At 46.0% G+C, this 13,265-nt stretch overlaps 1 protein-coding gene across 3 annotated transcripts in view; it reads right to left on the bottom strand.

Moving 5' to 3' along the window:
- The window catches only part of ITPRID1 (ITPR interacting domain containing 1), a 55,840-nt gene that overhangs the window by 13,971 nt on the left and 28,604 nt on the right, over window positions 1-13,265 (bottom strand). The window lies entirely within an intron of this gene.

The following is a 13,265-nucleotide window of genomic DNA, read 5'->3' on the forward strand; positions in this document are numbered from 1 at the left end:
AGTTCCATCTGGGACAAGGAATGTGTCCTGTCTCAAGGGACAAGGATTGCGTCTGATCTCATGACCGTGTATCTTCCCCAGGGCTTAGCACATAGTAAAAGTAAATAAATGCCATCATTGTTAGTATAATGTAAGGACAAACAATACTATTTCAGGACCGATGCCAAATGCTTTCAACTTCATTCGTTCATTCACTTGTATTTATTGAGCGCTTACTGTGTGCAAAACACTGTACCAAGCACTTGGGAGAGTACACTAGAACAATAAACAGACATATCCCCTGCCCCCAATGAGTTTACAGTCCAGAGAGAGCGTACAGTCCATTTGGAAGCTATCCCCAGCTCTTTCGGTCAGTTTCCTGGTGCCGAAATTGAACTTCTCTGTTGTAATGTAGTCTACCAAGTGCTTAGTAGAGTGCTCTCCACCCAAAAAGCGCTCAATAAATACCACTGGTGATGATGGAAACCCATCCAATACCAGGCTAGCTCAGCAAAGAATGGTCCAGGTGCCTGTCACTGAGGCAGAGGAGCCCAAGACCTGCTCCCGGTAATATGCCCATGCCTTAGACCTCAGCCCTGTCGTTAGACATCGTGGGAACTCTCCCCAGGCTGCTGGCTAGAAGTAGTCCAACTCTGCTGCCCATTGCCCCGCCCTACAAAGATGTCTCCTGTCCGCATGTCTCAGACTGGATAGAGATGCTAGATGCGGTATCCTGAGGACCAAACCCTTCCTGGGACAAACATCTGTCTCTGGAGTGGGATGGAAACAGCCGTTGAACACTAGAGAAGAAACTTCACCAGAAGCAAAGGAGAAGCAGCGTGGTCTAACGGGAAGAGCCCGGGCCTCGGTGTCAGAAGGCCCTGGATTTTAATCCCGGCTCCACCACTTGTCTGCTGTGTGACCTACCCTGTTTGCCCTCCAGACTGTGAGCTCGTCGTGGGCAGGGAATGTTTCCGTTTACTGTTCTACTGTACACTCCCAAGTGCTTACTTCAGTGCTTGCACACAGAAAGCATTCAGTAAATACAAATGAATAAACGAATACCCTCGACTGTAAACTCATCTTCTAGACTGGTAAACTCATCCTCTAGAATGTAAACTTGTGGTGGACAAGGAAAGTATCTGTTTATTATTGTGTCATACTCTCCCAAGCGCTTAGTTCAGTGCTCGGCACACAGTAGTCGTGCAGTGAATATAATTGACTTCCCAACTGACTGACTTTGGGTAGATCACTTCACTTCTCTGTAAAATGGGGATTGAGACTATGAGTCCCATGCGATGAAACAGGAAAAAAACAACAACAAAGGGTTGGATTGGATTTCAAGCTGTGATAAGTTTCACTTATGAAAGAGAGAATGCAGAGTGCTTAGTCCAGTGTTCTGTCTGCAGTAAGTTTTCAGTGAATACCATTGATTGATTGAGAGGAGATGGGTGGTGCACACATGAAGAATGAAGCCACAAAAACACATAAATATTATTAAAGACTAGAGAAACAACATATATGAGCCAAGAGATAGGGCACTGAGATAGCCTCCACACCACATTCTTCCTGTGGGCAGGGAACATGTCTACCAACTCTTTTGCACTATACTCTCCCCCACACCTTAGTACAGCGCTCCGCATAAAATAAGTGCTCAATAAATACCACTGATTGCTTGTTTGATAGAGAAAAAAAGAAAGCAGTGCCAGTCACTGTGACAAAGAAAAACAACAGTGTAGCCATACTTCTTCATCTTCAAAGTTGAAGAACAGCTAAACAGAAAAACACACAGACACACAGAGTTTACAGTTCTGCTCTTCCTTTTCCTAACTTTTACAGAAAGCAGAAGTTACGTGCGTTGTGACAGATTTTGGAGCTGACAATTTCGTTTTCCTCTCCGTACTCACATGTTTTTGCCAAGTGTACCAAACCACTTGAACTTCTGTCGGTGTTCCGAGTTTGGATTCCAACTTGTGTTCATTTAAAAATTGGCAAAGCCTAGCTTTGTATGTTCAAACAACAAAAAAGAAATCATCTTGTTCATTACCAAAAAGTTTTGAGAAAGAAACCTGTGAAGCTGCTCTATGATGCGAAACCCAGCATACTAGTTGCAGTGGAATATAATACCATCTTTAGGTGTAAAAATAAAGGGAGGAGAGAGAAATGAAGGGATCCTAACCAACACACTTTGGAAGAAGTATTTATTCATTCATTCAATAGTATTTATTGAGCATTTTCTATGTGCAGAGCACTGTACTAAGCGCTTGGAATGTACAATTTGGCAGCAGATAGAGACAATCCCTGCTCGATGACAGGCTCACAGTCTAAACGGGGGAGACAGCAAAGCAAAACAGAACAAAACAAAAAGAAGACAACATCATCAAGAGAAATAGAATCAACAGTGGTAATAGTAATACGATGGTGATGATGATGGTATTTGTTAAGTGCTTACTACGTGCCAAACACTGTTCTAAACGCTAGGGTAGGTACCAGGTAATCTGGTTGTTCCGCGTGGGGCTCACAGTCTTAATCCCCATTTTACAGATGAGGGAACTGAGGCCCAGAGAAGTTAAGTAGCAGTAGCAATTTTATTACTAGGGGTAATAGCAGCAGGAGTAGTAGTATAATAATAATGATGGTATTTGTTAAGCGCTTACTATGTGCCAAGCATTGTTCTAAACGCTGGGGTAATTTCAAGATAATTAAGTGGCTTATCATTATTAAGACTGTGAGCCCCATATGGGACAGGGATTGTGTCCAGCCCGATTATCTTGTATCTACCCCAGTGCTTAGTATAGTGCTTGGCACATAGTAAGCGCTTCACAAATATTACAGTTTTAAGATTAAAAGCTTATCTCCTCCCGGAGGCCTTCTGCATTTAAGACCTAATTTCCTGTCTCCCTCTCCCTTATGCATTGCCTTTGCTCTGGGATTTGCTCCCTTTATTCACCCCTCCCTAAGCCCAGAGCTGTCTATGTCTAGGACAAGTTGCTAAATTTCTCCGTGCCTCAGATATCTCATATGGAAAATGGGGATTAAGACTGTGAACCCCATGTGGGACAGGGACTGTGTCCACTCGATTATCCCGCAGCTACCCCAGGGCTTCAGTGCCTGGTACAAAGTAAGTGCTTAACAAATATCATTTAAAAAATGAATATTAGACCGTGCTACTTCTACCAAAGTGGTCCTCAGATCCCACACACCATGAAAGAGCTGCAGCCTCCCCATTCATTCATCCGATCGTAACTATTGAGAACTTACTGTGTGCCGTACGCTGTACTGAGGGCGTGGGAGCGTACATTACGACAATAAACAGACACATTTTTGCCCACAACGAGTCACTCCAGAGACAGATGTTTGTCAGCGGGAGGGGTCGATCCTCAGGCTACAATGCCTAGTGTCTCTTTCCAGTCTGAGATATGTGGGACTTTTCGAGAAGAAAAGCCTGGGCTCTTTGGGCACCTTATCATTAGCTCTGTAGCCGCGGTAGATTCACTGCGCTGCTCTAATTACAGTAGAGATGCGCGAACAATTAAAAAGTGATAGACGTCTGCAAAGAGAGCAAGAGATATAAATGGAGCTCTCAGGAACAGTCAGGCTTTGATGGTCCATTTTATACCAAAGCCTCAGTACTTAACTTTTTAAAGCCCTTATAGGACAAGGTTCTTCAAGAGGCTTAGGAAGAAACTCGCCTCAGCGGGGCAAGAAGTCATCCAAAAAGCAACTTAAAGTCTTTTCCGGCCTCAATAAGAAACCATCCGGTTTGTTTTACCCCCAAAGCTGAGAAACCATGGAACGCTCGGAGTTCTATAGTGTCGTACCTAGAAGAAGTAGAGAGTAGTTGGAAGTAGGCTAGTGAGTGGCGTGGCATAGCGGAAAGAACACAGGCCTGGGAGTCAGAGGACTTTTATTTATTCAATCATATTTACTGAGCGCTTACTGTGCGCAAAGCACTGTACTAAACTCTTGGGAGAGTACAGTCACATTCCCTGCCCATAACAAGGGAGAGGACATTAATATAAATAAATGAATAAATTACAGCTATGTTCATAAGGGCTGTGGGTCCTGGTTTCTAGTCTCAGCTGCGCTACTTAAAAAAATAATAATTGTGGTATTTGTTCAGTGCTTACTATGTGCCCGGCACCGTACTAAGCGCTGGGGTAGATACAAGGTAATTGGATTGGACAAAGTCCTGTCCCACATAGGGTTTACAGTCTTAATTAACCAGTTGCAGGAACTGTGGCACAGGGAAGGGAAGAGACTTGCTCAAGATCACACAGTAGACAAGTGGCAGAGCTGGGAATAGAACCCAGATCCTTCTGACTCCCAGGCCTGTGCTCTATCCATTAAGCGACACTGCTTCTCAAGCCACTTGCCAGCTGGGTGACCTTAAGCAAATCTCTTTACTTCTCTGTGCCTCAGTTTCCTCATCAGCAACAATTCCTCCAAGAGACCTCCCCCAACTAAGCCCTCATTTCCTCTTCTCCCATTACTTTCTGTAATGCATCCTCCCCGCCTTAGCACTCATACATATATCTGTAAGCAGCATGGCCTAGTCGATATAACACAGGCATGGGAGTCTAAAGGACCTGGGTCTAATTCCGGCTCCGCCATTCGTCTGCTGTGTGACCTTGGATGAATCACTTCACTTCTCTAGGCCTCAATTCCCTTGTCTGGAAAATGGGGATTAAAATGGTGAGCAGCATGTGGGGTAGGGACTGTGTCCAAGCTGATTACATTCTATCTACCCCAGCGCTCAGTACAAAGCCTCAGTAAACACTTAACAAATACCACTTAACAAAAATAGTGAAGAAAAACTCTTCATTGAACTAACCCAACTGGGGAATTGAGTGAGTTTAGACATCATTAGCTGACAAAATATGATCGAGGAAAGGGCCCTTTCCTCCCAAAACTAATATTTCACCTCTTATCAGTGGTGGTTGGGAATAATTTGATTGTAGCCGGGGGGCGGGGGGGTGGGTTAGATTGGAAGGGGAACTTAGGGCAATTTTTTGAAAGACATCCATCACTCGGAAGCCAATATCTCAACCCAAAAAATTCCAGAAAAGAAATCAACTTCGTATTCCAACCCTCACCGATTCAGGTTTTACTTTACTGTTACTTCTTGCTCTGCATGCAGACAGAAATAAGACTGATGGAAACTCCTCTTCTCTCCTTTTCTTTTCCAAGAGGAAATACCTCTCGGATCCCACAGGCTCCCAGAGAGTAAAGGAGAGATTAGGTGTTGGTTGTTTTAATTGGCTACCACAAATATCATATTTCCTTCTGGCCGGCTTCCTCTCCCCAGCTTGATAAGTGTCAACAGAAGGTTGTGCAATAGATGAACCAAAGAGGGTTTGGACTGGATCAGACAAGATCCAACTCTGGCAGGGCCCGGCCAACGTAACAAGTGATAAGTCGTCTCAAATTAAATATCTGCGAGTCCTTCGTAAGGACATTTCAGCCCCTGTTGGCTGAAAAAGTGGAAATTGATTTGTCAACAGCCAGCCTCAGTCTCCACACGTCTGAGTCTCCAGGAGAGGGTAGAACAATCCAAACCTTTCTGCTCCGGGGCTGGTACCAGAACCCTTTTTCTCAGGTTCACTGTGGGCAGGGAAGCTTGCTGCTAATTCTGTTCTATTGTGCTCTCTCAAGCGCTTAGCATAATCCTCTCCTAGGTCTTCTCATCTCTCTGCCTGTTCATTCTCAGTCTCCTTTGGGAGTTTCTCCTCTATCTCCCATCCCCTAACTGTGGGGGTCTTTCAAGGTTCAGTTCTGGATCCTCTTCTATTCTCCACCTATGCCCACTCCTCTGGAGAACTCATTCGCTCCCATGGCTTCAACTACCAACTCAGTGAGGATGATATCCAAATCTACATCTCCAGCCCTGATATCTCTCCCTCTCTGCTGTCTCACATTTCCTCCTGCCTCCAAGACATCTCTACATGATGTCCTCCTGTCACCTTAAGCTTAACATGCCCAAAACAGAGCTCCTTATCTTCCCACCTAAACCCTACATGCCCCCTGCTTTTCCCATCACTGTAGACGACACCTCCATCTTTCCTGTCTCACAAGCCCATAACCTTGGTGCTATCTCCTTGACTCCTCTCTCTCATTCAAACCAGATATTCAACCCATCACTAAAGCCTGTCGGGCCTACTTTCACAACATGTGACCTAAAATCTGCTCTTTCCTCTCCATCCAAACTGCGACCATGTTAATCCAATCACTCATCCTATTCTGCCTGGATTACTGCATCAGCCTCCTTGCTGACCTCCCAGACTCCCGCCTTTCCCCATTCCAGTCCATACTTCACTCTGCTGCCCGGATCATTTTTCTGCAAAAACATTCAGGACGTGTCACCCCACTCCTCAAGAAATTCCAGTGGTTGCCCATCCATTTCTGCATCAAACATAAACTCCCCACCATTGGTTTTAAAGCAGTCCACCACCTTTCTTCCTCTTATCTCACTTTGCTTTCTCCTTCCACTACCCTGCCCTCACACTTTGCTCCTCTAGTGCTAACCACTGTGCCTCTACTTCGCCTATGTTGCCACCAACCCCTAGCTCATGTCGTGCCATTGGCCCTGAACACCCTCCCTCCTCAGATTCACCAGACAATGTCTCTCCCCCACTTCAAAGCCTTATTGAAGCCACACCTCCACGAGGTCTTCTGAGATTAAGCCCCTCCTTTCCTCTTCTCTCACTCCTTCTGGGTCCCCCTGACTTGCTCTCTTGGTTCTTTCCTCCTACCAGCCCCACAGCACTTATGTACAATTCTGTCAATTATTTATTCATTTTGACGTCTGTCTCCACTCTATATTGTAAGCTCTTCATGGGCGGGGAACGGCACTGTATATTATTGTATTGTCCTCTCCCAAGAACTTAGTATAGAGCTCTGCACATGGTAAGTGCTCAATAAATACAACTGAATGAACGAATGAATGAATGAATATCACTGATTGACCGGAGCGGAAGGATTTCTAGCATGATCTAATGACCTTGCCTATCCTAAGAGGGAAATGATAAGTTTGTTCCAGAAAATAAAGGAAATATGAGAGCCAATCCCTGTTCTGTCTGGAAAATAAAGGAAATACCAGGCCTGGGCCCTGTGCTGTAGGGATGATAAAAGAAGCACCAGGCTCAAGATCTCAAGAACCCTGTGCTGTGAGGAAGAGAAAGGAACTATATTAGGCCCGGCCTCAAGTCCCGGTTCCTGCACTTGTCTGCTGTGTGACCTTGGCCAAGTCACCTCACTTCTCTGTGCCTCAGTTCCCTCATCTGTAAAATGGGGATTGAGATGTGAGTCCCATGTGGGATAGGGACTGTGTCCAACCTGATTTGCTTGTATCCACCCCAGGGCTTAGTACGGTGCCTGACACATAGTAAGCCCTTAAAAATACCATAATTATCATGATTCTTATTATTAAGATAATAGAAGTATCAGGCCTGACCCCTGCCCTTGAAGAGCTTATGATCTCTCAGCTTTTAGATTCCTTAAACTTGGTCACTAGTAATGGTGTCCCTAGGGACTTAATACTCTCCCCGAGAAATGCATAACTGCTTGCTAGTCAAAAGAAAGTAGGGAACAGATTAGGAAAGGGAAGTTATCCCCAACTCCCCAAAATAATCAACCTAATCCCCCAACCTGATGTCGATACACGACAGTGATGACAATAATTCATTCATTCAGTAGTATTTATTGGGCGCTTACTGTGTGCAGAGCACCGTACTAAGTGCTTGGAAAGTGCAATTCGGCAACAAGTAGAGACAATCCAATAATGATAACATCAATAATAAAAATAATGATTTCCCAAGCACTTAGTACAGTCCTCTGCACACAGTAAGGGCTCAAAAAATACAACCGATTGACCGATAATAATAATATTATTAGTTAGGCACTTTCTGTATGCCAAGCACTATTCTAAGTCCTGGAGCTGGTACAAGGTTATCAAGTTGGACACAGTCCTCGTCCCACGTGGGGCTGCCAGTTTGGGTAATGGGTCATGCCAGCGTGGAGAAAAGAAGCCAATAGAATTCTGGCTGACTGGGGTGGTTTGAGGCAACTCTAAATGATTCCAACCTTGCCTACTGGGAACATCCCCCTTTGGCAATGGGCATCATCGACCCACAATGCATCAATCCCCCTCTAGGAAGCAGGACCTCAGCATCACATCCCCAGCTCCCGGGGCCCATCTCCTCATTTCGGACATCCTCCCGGAAATCGAACCCCAACATCCAACCCCCCTGCCCCGGTTCTTCGGAAGGAGCGCTGGTCCAGAGCATAGTTTTGGGTTCAGAACTCAGAACCCGAGGATCATCGCACTGGGGTGGGAAGGTGAACTCTCCCTGCTACCTCCCTTCATTTTGCAACAGATAATCACGGGACCCTCACTATTGGAACGCACGCGGTCAATTAAGAAAAATACTGATGCCATGCTGCAGAACTTCCCCGCCCTATGCCAAGATGTCTGCGGCGTGGGAGGGGAGGGGGAAGGAAGGTGTGATAATTAAAAGAATTGCTTGGCAGAGAGTCACGGGAGCCAACGTGCTAACTCGGCGTGTGGGGAAGCTAGAGGGTTTCCCAGCTGCTGTGTAGAGGGAGGATCCCAGGCCGGATCCCAGGCCGCACCAGTCGAGACGGGATGAATCACGGAGGCGTTAATAGCGAGTTTCCATGTCATAATGAGCCAGATGGAGATGGTTACGGCCCTGATTGATTGCCTCCCGGGTGTTCGAGGGCTTGGTGAACCAGAAGGCTAATGTCTCCGAGTTGGCATGGTGGCTCTAAGGCCTAGTCCAACCCGCTCCCTGTCCAGCCAGGCCATGGTCTTCCCATCCTCTTTGGAGCCATAGGATATGGGTCCGAGAGGGATGGGATCAGAGGAGGTGAGGGATTCCTGGGACGGTGGCACCGTAGAGGATGCTCCAATCCCTTCTCTGACCCACGGGGCTTCCTCTAGCGGCCGACCAGCTAGTCACCGAGTCGGGGCCCTACTACAGGACGGTGACTAAAGCCTCATTACCAAACAATGGAGCTGGCTGCCAGACCCCACAGATTTGAATAAACAACAAATAAGCAACATCTGCTCCAGCATATGTGTATGGTAAGAAAAAAAAAGTCACAAAATAAAAGAATTTGTAAATGCCAAAAGCAACACTAAACTGCCAGCGCTACTGTGGAGTGAATTTTTAATTGCCCATGTTCCCAGGCAGGCTGTGGGTATTAGTCTCACATATGCCTTGATGCTGGCAGTCTGGGAGTATAGATGAATTTAATTAAATAAGGATTATCCCTCCTCCCCAGTACAATTACTTATTTATAACAATGATAAAATTGCCTAATAAAAAAATTGGAATCACTGAAAAGCGGAGTTGGAAAATATGAGCCATTCGGGTCTATCTGAGGTCTGAGGATGGCTTTTAAAATTAAGTCCTCATATCCTGGCAAGGAGGCGGGCCCGCTTTCGAGCAGAGAGCTAAGGCGGAATCCAAGGAAGGTCTGCCAGAGCCCTGCCTCTCAAGGGGAGAGGGGAGAAGATGATGGGGTAAGATGGAGAGACCAGACTGCTTTGGCTTTGGCTACTTTTAGAAATAAGCTCTCTCCCGCCAGCCCCCCAGCCAATCGGTTGGGTGGACACACCTTCCCCGGCCTACCCGTTCTCCATCTGCTATTCAGATAGGGGCAACAATTGGCCAGCCTAGGACCAGGGCGGAGCAAAAAACCCCTCCGTGGATGCAATCCAGGATCAAGCCTCAATGAGTGGCCCGGGGGAGAACTGGGAAGTCGCCACATAATTGCTTTGGTAAAACAAAATGAACGTCTACAGTTTCCCCCTCCTTGGCCGAGTCATCCGGGCAATCCTCTCTGTTCCGTGCAAGTGGAATAACCGGGAATACTGTGGCATTCCTTAGCTCCCAGAGGGACAGAAGTCTGGATCCCAGATCTCTCTTTGACGCAGTCTCTGGGGGCAAGTCCTGTAGCAAAAGCAGGCAGAGCTTTGGTCTATAAGTCCGTGCAAAGATGAGGAATAAAAGGGATGTAGCAATCAATCATTGGTAATTATTGAGTGTTTACTGTGTGCAGAGAGCTGTACTAAACGCTTGGGAGAGTGCAGTACAACAGAGTTGGTGGGCACATCCCCTGCCCACATCTAGAGGAGGAGACAGATATTTATATAAATCAATACCATCTGGAAAAGAGCTCTACGGAGGAGGGGATGCAAGGATGCTATCCCATTGGAGTTTCATGGGATGCGGAGGAATGCTGAGCCTCTCAGAAATTTTTCCTCTTGGTGACAATGCCCATTTAGGTTCACGAGGCACAGACTAGGCCCCAAACGCTGGCATTTGTTAATTCCCAGTGTGACTGGCAACATATTCCAAGACCGTGAAGCATCGGGGAAGACGGCTTTGGAAATGCTAAAGTCTTTTCTTCCTGTCAAAGAAGACGGTCTGTGAAATGGAAAATCCAGGAATTCCTCCAAAAAGCTCAGAGGAATTTTTAATATCTCTCTTCCCCTATCAGATGTCCAGAGAAATGGCCTAAAGGAATCAGGAAAGAAAAGCCAGGGTCCTGAATATCTGGATGGTCTAGCCTTAGAAATCAACAGTATTTATCGAGCACCTACTGTGGGCCGAGCTAATAATAATAATAATAATAATGTTGGTATTTGTTAAGCGCTTACTATGTGCCGAGCACTGTTCTAAGCGCTGGGGTAGACATAGGGGAATCAGGTTGTCCCACGTGGGGCTCACAGTCTTAATCCCCATTTTACAGATGAGGGAACTGAGGCACGGAGAAGTTAAGTGACTTGCCCAGGGTCACACAGCCGACAAGTGGCAGAGCCGGGATTCGAACTCATGAGCCCTGACTCCAAAGCCCGTGCTCTTTCCACTGAGCCACGCTGCTTCTCAGAGCCGAGCTCTGTGCTCTGTGCTAAGCACAAGGGAGTGTAGAAGAAAATGAATAGATATGATCCCTGTCCTCAAGGAGCTTAAAATCCAGCAGGAGAGACGGTCACTAAAATAAATTACTAGTAGGAGGCAGAAGGAAAGTGGATTATGTATTCCTAACTCAGGAATAGATTAGTAATTGGTGTGCGCTGGGAACACGTCTACCAGCCCTGTTATACTGCGCTTTCCCTAGAGCTTAGCACTGCACTTCGCACGGAGTAAGTGTTCAATAAATATGATTGATTGATTAATTGATTGAAAGGATAACAGAGTATATAACACATAGAAATAGGCACAAAGGAATCAGCGCTTAAATGTCAGTATTTTAAAGACTTAGGTAGTGCAGAAATGTTGATTCTTTTATATTTCACTCTCTCAAGCACTTAGTACAGTGCTCCGAACTTCATAGTAAGCGCTCAATAAATGCCACTGATTGATTGACTGATTAGAGGATATAAATGGAGGGGCTAGGAATTAATATGATTTAAATTATATATCCTAAATTATTTTTCTATCAATGGGTGTCTCCCCCTCTACGCTGTAAACTGGTTGTGGGTGGGGAACGAGTCTACCAACTCTGTTGCTTTGTACTATCCCAAGCGCTTAGTACAGTGCTCTAAACATAATAAGTGCTCCAAAAATTATCATTGATGATGACAATTAGGGAAAGCTTCCTGAATGGAATGAGATTTCAGAAGGGCTTTGAAGTTAGGGAGGGCAGTGCTCTGATGGATTTGAATGGGGATGGAATTCTAGGAAGAGGACACAATAAATTGATTAATCAATGGCATTTATCAAGTGCTTTCTTTGTGCATTAGCATTGTACTAAGCACTTGGGAGAGTACAATAAAGCAAAGTTAGCACACATGTTCCCTGCCAAAAATGACCTCACAGTCCAGAGGATACAGGAGGAGTGGCAAAAATGAGGCACGGTGAATAGGTTGGATTGAAGGGAATGGAGAGTGTGAGCTGGGGTGGTAGTGAGAGAAGAGAGTGGGTAAATACAAAGAACATAATAATAATAATAATAATGTTGGTATTTGTTAAGCGCTTACTATGTGCCGAGCACTGTTCTAAGAGCTGGGGCAGACACAGGGGAATCAGGTTGTCCCACGTGGGGCTCACAGTCTTAATCCCCATTTACAGATGAGGTAACTGAGGTACCGAGAAGTGACTTGCCCAAAGTCACACAGCTGGCATCTGGCTGAGCTGGGATTTGAACCCATGGCCTCTGACTCCAAAGCCTGTGCTCTTTCCACTGAGCCACGCTGGCGTATTGACTACAGCACGGGCCTGGGAGTCAGCAGGTCATGGGTTCTAATCCCAGATCCGCCACTTGTCTGCTGTGTGACCTTGGACAAGTCACTTCTTTTCTCTGTACCTCAGTTACCTCATCTGTAAAATGGAGATTGAAATTGCAAGCCCTTCATAGCACAGGGGCTGTGTCCACCTCACCTTGTTAGTATCCACCCCAGCGGATCCACTTAACAAATACTTTCATCATTATTATTATTATTATTATTATTATTATTGAAGTGAGAGAGTTGATTGAGTGCCTGACAGTCAGGATTTTCTGCTTGAAATATTTGAAGAGAAAGGAGATGTGTATTTTGAGCAACTGAGAGAGTAGTTTCATTTCCAGACCCCTCCTGCAGTCATCTGCCTGCCTGCCAAGAACCAGAACAGCAAAAATCCCTGGACCAACTGTGCCTTGTTGCATTTTCCAGAGCAAGTAGGCTCCAAGAGGTCCAGCTGAGAGCGAATCGCTCTCGAGATATTTTCCCCCCAACCCCCAGGCTCCGGCCCTGCCGTTTTACAGTTTGATACGTTTGTCTCCTCTCCCATTCTGAGGGGAAAGGACCGTGCAAGTCCCGTCGGAACGGTCAGTAAGCCCTAGGCGAGTCGGAGCATAACGGCCTGTCACAGGCAGCGGTCCGATGGAAAGCCACTCACCTTCTGATCTTTTAAAGCCCAGCACGGCGGTGGGATTTTGAGGGCGGGGTGCTCTCTATACCCTAGCAGGAATCTGGAATTATTAGCACACAACTTTTGCCCAGAAATGACCAAAATGAGACCCTCACGTGGACTTGGAAAGATTGTCGTCAGCGTGGATTAGTGAGAAGCAGTTTGGCCTAGTGGATGGAGCACGAAGCTGGGAGTCAGAAGATCCTGGGCTCTGATCTCAGCTCGGCCATGTGTCTGCTGTGTGACTTTAGGCAAGTCACCTAACTTCTCTGGGTCTCAGTTACCTCATCTGTAAAATAGGGATTGAAACTGTGAGCTCCATATGGGACAGGGGCTATGTCCAACCTGAATAACGTGTATCTAACC

The sequence above is a fragment of the Ornithorhynchus anatinus genome, chromosome 21, assembly GCF_004115215.2.
Source record: "Ornithorhynchus anatinus isolate Pmale09 chromosome 21, mOrnAna1.pri.v4, whole genome shotgun sequence".
Classification (NCBI taxonomy): domain Eukaryota; kingdom Metazoa; phylum Chordata; class Mammalia; order Monotremata; family Ornithorhynchidae; genus Ornithorhynchus; species Ornithorhynchus anatinus.